We start from the raw sequence: 9,629 nt of genomic DNA on the forward strand, positions 1-9,629 counted from the left end.
AGCAATCTAAACTTTAGGTATTTTGTCTACTTTTGTCCTATAGTTAGTAAAAAGAGATGGGCCCATCAGAGTCTATCATCAAGGCACACTCATCCCACAGGCATCAGAGGGGTCTTCCAAAAGGCTTCAGAAATCAACAGCTGAGGAATTTGAAATATATTTGATTATGCCAAGAGACTGTGCCACATATTTCTACATTTTAATCAGTCTCTATCTATATATCTATATGTCTTCTTCCTCAACATGCATGCCCATCCACAGAATCACAGAATGGTTGAGGGTGGAAGGGACTTTTAGAGGTCATATGGTCCAACCCTCCTGCTTAAGCAGGGCCACCTACAGCCAGTTTCCTTGGACCATGTCCAGACAGCTTTTGAGTATCTCCAAGGATGGAGATTCCACAGCCTCTCTAGGCAACCTGTGCCAGGGCTCAGTCCACAAAATAGGTATTGCTGAGTCAAGCTGTTTCTTACTGTACACCAAAGAAGTCTGAAACACCTGTTCTACCATTAGTTACTTTGACAGATGAATCATTTGTATTCACAATATCCTAATTAATTGACCAAATTGATAGTAGCACACAATAGCTGCTATATAAAAAATACTGTGTACATTGCAGTTTCCATGTGTACTACATTTTCGGTTGTCAGAGTGAAAGCATTTTTTGTGTATTTTAGGTAAATCAGATCAACTACAGTTAACAGACCATGTATACTATTTGTTGGTTACGCGTTTAAAGTCCTTTTAGTGGAAGTGATTTTTGCTTGATATGAAGAAAATTTATTTATATGCACAACATAAGAGAGGGAATTAGTGACAAAAATTAGATTTTATATTTAAGAAAGATTAAAGAAAGTGTTGTAGAAAGTCCAGTTTAAACTTATTATCACTGGCAGAACAAATTTACGGGGTATGACACAATAGAGAGAAAAATTATAACTTGGACAGAACAAATCCATGATGAATAACTTCATTGCTAAAACCATAAAACTTTAATTTAGTGAGGTAGAATGTGAGGAGCCATTTGTTTGGAGACCAAAATAACGAGTAAAGAAGATGATCCTAAGCATGCAATTTTGAATGGATATTAGGAATACAAGAAACAAGAAAGAATAATTTGGAATTATATCAGTCCATGTTTATAATAATAGAAATTTGATACAATGCTTTTTGAATGTTACTAAAGCTACGTATCATATAACTGAGAGACAATGCAGTAAAAAAATCAGAGAAGAATAGAAGTGTATCAAAGTAATTCAAAGTATCCAAGAATTACAACTGAACAAGAGAAATAGCAGGAAGAAAATTCCTTATGCTGGAATACCAAGAGGGATCATAGACTAATGCTAGTAAGAGAAGAAGGAAATGAAACCAAAAACTTCCTGGACTTTTTCACAGCTTACTAAGAAGTTTAGTTACTCCCTGGTATCCATATCCACTTCTGGATGGAACAAATTGTATGACTGTGGGCTCAAATAGAGATCACAGAGACAATTTAGTTCTCGGATCCCCTTTGGTGACAATCTGTACAGCAAGGCTGACTTTTGTGTGGACATCTTTGGTGCTCCAAATTCATACTCTCTAGCAGCACAGCTACAAAATTGTCAGATGTGTAGTGTCAAGTTCATGTGGCCTTGAAGAAAAAATATGAAGTAGACTAAGTATGCTTAGGTCTTTCCTATGCTTCCCTAGTACTTGAAAAGCAAGCAGTTTAGTATTTTAAGAAATAGTAGTTGTAATTAGGATAACAAAACAGCTACCTGTTTTATGTAAGACATGAAAAAAAACACGCAAGAGTATTTGTCTGGAAAAGAATAGTTCCTCTGGCAATTTGTAGAGGTCTTAAAGCAAAGTAACACAAATATGTGCAAGAATTACAGATATATATATATTAAAAAACCCAGCTATGCAAATGTGATTAGGAGTGCATAAAAAAAGGAAACAACATTTAAAAGACATATTTATTTAGAAGATTTGAAAAGGCTATAGACCTACTGTATTCAGTCAACCTGAATAATTTGTCTGAAAGTTAAAGTTGATATTTGGTGGACAATAAAGTACCTGCGAATAAAAGATAGCATATAATGATTCAACTACTTCTCTACGTGTGCAAGTACTATTGGCAGATTATTTATTCAATTTACGCTTCTTCAATTTTTTAGGGAAATGTAGTCAAGGTAATGGACCCAGTTTTGGCAAGGGACTGGACAGATATGATAATCAAGTCTCCAAAGGCAGTCTTCCAGTTGATTTTGGAGGAATTCTTCACTTTATAATTATGAGCTGGTCTAGGAAAGGTATAGGCCTAATTTAAGTTTCACCAAGACAAAAGACACAGTTAGAAATTCAGATTTATATTTGGTGAGGAAATAAAGTTTTGGGCATTAGAATAGGAGGATATGCACCAGACCAAGGGTTATTATGGAGTTGTGGAATGGGTTACAGGTCAAAATTAAATCAGGATGCTTTTCTTGGAGGCCCTTACTTAAAACATAAAATACAGGTTCCAGAGGTGTTTCAGAGCAGCAGTCAAATTTGGTATGATCTTAGACAGAGATCTCATGGAAGAGATGTAGCACTTTCAAATACATTGCGTGAGGTTGTTCAGTCTAAAGGGGTGTGACCTGGTATGTAATATGGATATGAAGCTCACTGTGGAGATTGAGGGTGTTGAAAAGTTGAATGGGTATTAATTTCATGTATATTGTATACTCAGACAGAGTACACACAAGTACTTCACACAAGCCCTAGATCTTCTCAGTGATGCTAAATCAAACAAATACCCTCAAAAAACTTATGCCAACATCTTAATATCACCTTTACTTACGCTGGATTCTCTCACTCACCACAAGGTACCTCATATGGTCCATGCAACATGAGATGAGGCCAAGTGCCAATGTTATTGAAGCTCAGTAGTGTGGACCTACCTAATATAAGCAAAGTGAAGAAGAAAAATTGTCCTTAGGCATTCATTTTTCAATTTCACAGAATAAATCAAGAGTAGTGTATTTTGTTGTTCATTCACTCAATGTTATTTAATTCTTGTGTAGTCATTGCCGTACAAAAACTAATAACTCTCATCAAATGTAATAGTACTGCTTTTACATTTATAGTACCATAAAGTGTTACAGCTACTTAGTGTTGATATATATTCTTAGACACCTTCGCAGACTTTTATATGTTAGAAAGATTGCATGTCTAGTAAAACTGAGACTTAGTGAGTATAAAAATGCCATCTAGTCCTATAAACCAAGTTTGCCATTTGCAGTATATTTTGTGGATATTTCTCATAATATTACTTACAAAAACCTTCTTTGTGTTGTATGGGTTTGTCAGGTTTTGAGGAAGAAAGAAAACAATAGACAAACTTTCCTTCTACAATTCAAAATCTGATTGCTAAAGGAATGAGCAAGTAGCAAGCCTCCAAATATCCTTATGAGTTATGCAAAATTTTTATCCTTTCTGCTGAACTTACTGAATGAGATAGATACATTGCTACAAGTATCTCAGTTGTTATTCTTGCAGATATTTCAACTGAGCATAATGCTGAGCATGATCAAATTTAGTTCTTGTTTCTCATGTAATTCAAAGTACAAATTAAAAACCTTTAACAATAAACTTCACAAAGACCAGACTAACAAAAATATCCACATCTTAGTTCAATATGCATATACTGAATTCTTAAGTATCAGAGTATATGATTTCTTGGGATGGGTAGGTGGGGTTCTGGTGTCCTCCCAAGTCACAGAGCTTTTATTTTGTCGGTGGATAAAGAGCAGTTCTAAAGAAGAACCTTTGAAGACACACACGTAGTGGAGGATAAGATATAATTATTGGGACAGCTTACTAAAGAACTGGAGATGTTGTATGTGTTGTGTACATTTTCTGCCCTTCCCAGTATGACAGTCTGTATGCAGTCAAGCATACAGCTGTTACCATCATAACTGGCTGATGCTACATTAAGTTTTCACTTCCATTGAAAATGAAGACCAGAAAAACCTCTCCCAGTAAACACTTCCTACTGTGCTAGCCAGCTTCCCCATAGCTCTTCTAAATCACTAGCAATCAAAATCATATCTGCCTTGGGTGCTAATTGTGTGGGAGGAACTCTACACATTCCAATATGGCCAATAGAAGCAAAAAAGGTACATAAAAGAGAAAAAGGAAATGATATTAAAAATATGAAGATAATTGATATGTTTAGGTCAGAAAATACAGAGCATTTGTGGGATTTTCTTGATTTAAATGGTCTACGTTCCAATTTAAAATGGCTTTTATCAAGCTCAGATTCTATGTTTTATTTTTGTAAGCCAATAATAATTTGCTTAATTCTTTCTAAAATGTTAAGGGATAAAGCGAGGGAGATGAGTTTACTTAAAAATTCAGTGAAAAAATTAAATTATTGGTTTGACATTTAATAGCTTCTAACATTGTACTCTGTGGGGAAAAAAAATCAGACCAGGTGACAAAGTAGAAGGTATATAGTTCATTACATCTTCAAATGAATGAATTATGCAAATAAAGATACTAAGGCAGAAGAGAAAACAGTGGGTTTTTTAATTAGCACACTAACAATTGCACTTGGACTTTATAATAAATACTGTATGTTAAGAAAAATTTCTATAATGATAATAACAAATTTTATTTATTTTCTTAATATGTCACTCATGTCAAACTAAAGTTCTGGCATTCAAAGAAAGCTTAATATAATTTCCTAAATGTGTTTCACTGCTATAGAGACAGAAATCAGTGAGAAAATCAGCAATCTGGGTTCTACAAACAAATCGTATGTTATGCTAGAACAATGTTTGGAGCAGCACTACTGAGGGATAGTATATCTACATGACACGTGTGTACATTGGAGATCATGGAGTTTTACCTATTATCAGCTGTGATTTAATTTAAATTCTTCTAACTCTCAAAAAAACAAGAGATATAAACTTAAATGAGAGACCACAGCACTGAAGGAAAAAGACCCACGTGAACAGAGAACAAAAAAAAGTTGCTTTGAAAAGGCAACTTTTAAAAACTGTCTATAGGGAAGAAAAACAGAACATGAAAAGGTGTTCAAAGTGGGAAACTGAAAAGTAGATTAGGACTACTATACAAATTTATAGTGGCTGCTTATAGCAGAAGAAATAGGGCAAGAAATGGAAATATGTTAGGGTCAAAAGTGAAGTGTAGGAGATCTCAAATGATGGAGATGTTGGCATGTGGGAAAAGGAAACCTGAATTTGCTGCTGAAAAGGGAGAAGGATGAGGGGTAGAAAGTAGTTGATTGAGATAAAAGGGAGGGAGAGGAGGAGGAAATTTGGCTGTGAAATTTAGACAGATTGGAGAAGTGGGAAGTAAGGTGTGAAGAGTAAAGAGAGGTGCCGTTTGCGTTTGCACCTACAGTTGCAGATGTTGAGTGACAACCTCCCATGAAAGTCCTAGTTGTAACAGCAAAAGATAAATAAGAAAAGGATAGGGTTTTTTAGTGGTGTCATGGAAAAGAGAGGGATATGATTCTATTGGTTCCACCACATTTATTTTTTTTTACAAAGAAATTAAGACTATGATTATACAGTTAATTCTTATGACTGTATCACTTTAACGTGCTGCTTCAGAAATTTTTTTGTTACTTAACGATATTCATGTGATTGTCTCCAAGACAATAACCTTTAGAATTCTTATGTAAATACAGCTAAATCTGGAAATCATTACTCACGGTAGGTCAAGATAAAAATGGGCTTGGATATTGAAAGAAACTTAACAGTCACAAGAGCTGAGATTTATAAAAGAATGTAGACTAGAATTAGACACCAAAGTTTTTCAAACTAAGAACAACATACAAAATCTAGTCAGAAGTCATACAATGGAATTTCTGAGTTTTCATGTTCCTTAGGAATGTGATGGTAGGCCATCTTAGACACTACTAAGTCATTAATTCTCTTGGAAGTATTTTAATATAAGCAGTAAAATTCCAGAAGATATCTGCTACCTGAGTAGCAACTCTGACAATGCCCCAATTAATGGTCAGAAGCTTGTCTTGCCCATAACAGGATTTAAGTTCTCCTATGGGTTACTATGGCTTAAAGTCCTTGATTACCTTAGTTTTGGCCCTGCAGTGTCAGTGTTAATACCTAAAAGTCTTTTGCTTTATCCTAATAATAACTTGACTGCTGTTCATATGTGATAGTCCAGAAGGTGTGAAGTAAACTGTGAAATTTTATTAATCAGAGTGGATTAGGGCAGATTGAAGGACTATAAACAATATAATCTAGTCTACAAACTAAAGATGCAAAAGAGGACTGGAGACTATGCTTGTCCTTTATGCAGCAGGCAGGATAAAAATGCTCTGTCAATATTGGAAATCAAAGGGAGAAAAGGACATAATGATGGCAGAAATTTTGATTTTGTTTTGGTTTTGGTTGCATTGCCTGCTTTGTTTGTCTGTAAGCCTCACAGTGACCTCCAAGAGTGTCTCACATAGCTTACATAAATTCTAACAGATGGCCTACTGTAGGGCTGAATTTTCCCCTTTTCCCAACAGGAGTATGGAATTTTCTTTGTTTATTTGTTTGTGGAGGTTTTTTTATTTATTTGTGGGAAAGCTATATTAAACAGATGGGCTTTGCATTTTGGGCACAGAGACTTTTCAAATGGATTATAGTCAAGACTGTTTAGTACATTGCACCTGCCATATTCTCATATCATCTATTGTGTCTAGATTATAATGCACAATTATATGTAGCACCATATTTTGGACAGAGACATGGTTTTGGAATAAAAATTCTCCCAAAATCTGGGGTGTTATTTACAACTTTAAGATTGTTCCTTTCAATCCCTTTATGTTCTTTCCTTAGGTGCCATCTAGCTAAACATCAATAGCACAGATGGGGATGGAGAAGAGAGAGGGATATACATCACTGGTCTGGAGTTCATATAATTTAATTCTGGGTAGTCTTAAACCTTGCATTAAAATATATTGGTCAATAGTGTCAGACTGTCAACAGAGTCTGAGCCATAAAGTGTTGTGGTTAGACATAAACAACCTAGTAACCATGATGATTAGACTTGCTCAACACTGACCTCCTAAATTTTGTCCCAAGAACTGATGTTTTAGTGGAGCATTTATCAGATTACAGCTAGTTCATGGAATATTTGCTATTAATCTGTGGAAACCTGGCTGGTCCAGTGGTGAGTCTTTCTCCATTGCATACAGATGCAATCAAAATATCACTGAAATTGTTCTGCAGTTTATTTTTCTGCGTAAACAGCCACTGTAGTTGTCATACCTATGTTGTGTGAATGACAGAGGAAGTGACATAAAAGTGACATAAAACAATATATCTTTTGTAATGTGGTATATTGTACTAGCAAAAGAGAAAGCTCCTGTGGGTGATGAACACAAATCTAATTCTTTCAAAAGAAAGTGAAAAATTAAGTGCTTTCCTTGGAGTGAGAGTCCAGGATTTAGAGTATACAGTAAATAAGATGCAAGAGGCCTAGACTGCATACCTTCACCACAAAAAGGGCTCTTCATTCCTGTATGCCTTAATATTCTAGCTAGCAGAGAACAGGTTAATTGGTAAGAACAGGTTATCACTTTTATTTTACCTTTTTCACTTCCAGTAAATATTAATTGGACTCTCATATAAATTAATAAAAATTAATCACTTGGGAAAAGGAGGCACCTGGCTAGTAATTTTTTTCCTTCATGATTTTTAAAGTATTTTATGTTTAAAAAAAATGTCTACAACAGCAGGGACAGTGGGTCTACTTTAACCCTCTTTATTGATTTAAAGTGGTTTAAAACACTCTAATGGAAGTTGTCCTCCCTGGTCTTTTTAACGTCTGTAAATCTTATTCCTTGATTTCTATAGTTCCCTGTTCTTCCCATAGACTGTTTTTAGATCTAACTGTCCAGTATGAATTTGATGTGTATTCAGTGTGCATTCAATTAATACAGTGTGACTTCAGCTGACAGACCAGATGATAACATAGGCACATCTGGGAGCTGCAGGAACCATGCATTTGATACTAGGCCTTCTGCATATTGCAGAAAAGTTGCAGCTGGACTGTCTATGTGAAACAAACCCAGTCTATCGCATCTGTGTCAGAAACAGCAAGCATAAAATGTATGTTCAGTCTGTATGTGTTTGTCTGAAGTTTCAAAAAATCAGGTATTACTTTCCCAATAATATCAGATTGCCTATGTTAAAGTACCTAAAAAATGTTTTCTTAATTTATCACTCGTTATTATTAGTAGCAGCAGCAGCAGCAGCAGCAGTAGTAGTAGTAGTAGTAGTAGTAGTAGTAGTAGTAGTATTTGCATTTAGATCTCCACCAACAGTCTAGCTCCACCTGCTGAAATGTTTTACTTGACTAACATATTGCTATTAAGTTTTGGACAGTTTTCCTTAATACTTTGGGGCAGTTTTTATTATTGATTCAAGGCCATAGTATTTTGGTGTCATACATATAATGTGTGAGGCCACTGACTGGATTAAAATCTTTTTTGTTCTTCATGCTTTACAAGGAGCCCGTATATTAAGCAAGAGCTGTGATGCAAATTCTCAGTATACTGCTTTAGCTCTTGTATATTAATTCCATTATTTTCATCCATTTGTCTTATAGTCTTTAAATAATATTTTAATTCACAAGATAGAAACAATAAACATAAAAGCAATAATATAAAGCATATTTGTCTATAACAATATTTCTTTTATTTTGAAGTGGAAGAGAGCTTAGAAATAGTTTTTCTCATTTTCCCATAAACCAGCTATGCAGTAAGAAAATCAAGGACAACTCAGTCTCTTTATACTATATTAATGACACAGTGTTTCAATATCAAGTACAATAACTCATATACAGAAAGGTAATGTATAACATACACTAGTCATTGAATGAAAGAAAAAAAAGTTCAGCAATATAGAAGCCAAAAGATAGTTTAGCATAGGTTAAAAAATACATCATCAATATTGTTTGACAGTGCACAAGTGCATCATTTATATCAAAATGCTATGAAGGAATTATTTAAAAATTTCTGCAGGTGACGATAGTATCTGTGGAAGTGTTTGTTTCTGCTCTTGACATTTAAACTTGCAAGCAGTACTTAAAGGTATTTCTGTAGGTTTTGTTGAAATTGTCTAATAAATCTTGACTTACTTAGCTTACATCTGAAGCAGGTCATTCAAACAACGTGGCTAAGTAAGCATAATGTCCTAAGTATTATGTTGATTTTGTAAGCCTTGAACTCAATGTCAGATAAGCTAAATCAGCCAATACGGTCATGGCATTTTAGCTACAGCATTACCTCCATTAAGAAATAGTTCAATGGTGTTTGTTTTCATGGAAACTAATTATTTATCTTTAGCTGGGACATTTATGAAAACATTTCTCTTTGATTTAAAATAGAGATTTAGATGTCAGTTATTTTTCAGAGTGTGCATTGATTAGTATTTCCAATAGCTCTGTCTGCTTGAAAAGACCTGTGCAGACTTTTGTCACCAGTATTTGGAAAATCTTAGTTTGCATTATATATGGATTTCATGCTGATTCCTAAATGAACGTCTAGGTAGACAGCAGTGACTTTGCATGCTACACTACTCCAATGACAAGAAAGTACAACAAAACATTTACAG

This window comes from Ciconia boyciana, chromosome 1 (assembly GCF_034638445.1).
Source record: "Ciconia boyciana chromosome 1, ASM3463844v1, whole genome shotgun sequence".
In the NCBI taxonomy this organism is placed as follows: domain Eukaryota; kingdom Metazoa; phylum Chordata; class Aves; order Ciconiiformes; family Ciconiidae; genus Ciconia; species Ciconia boyciana.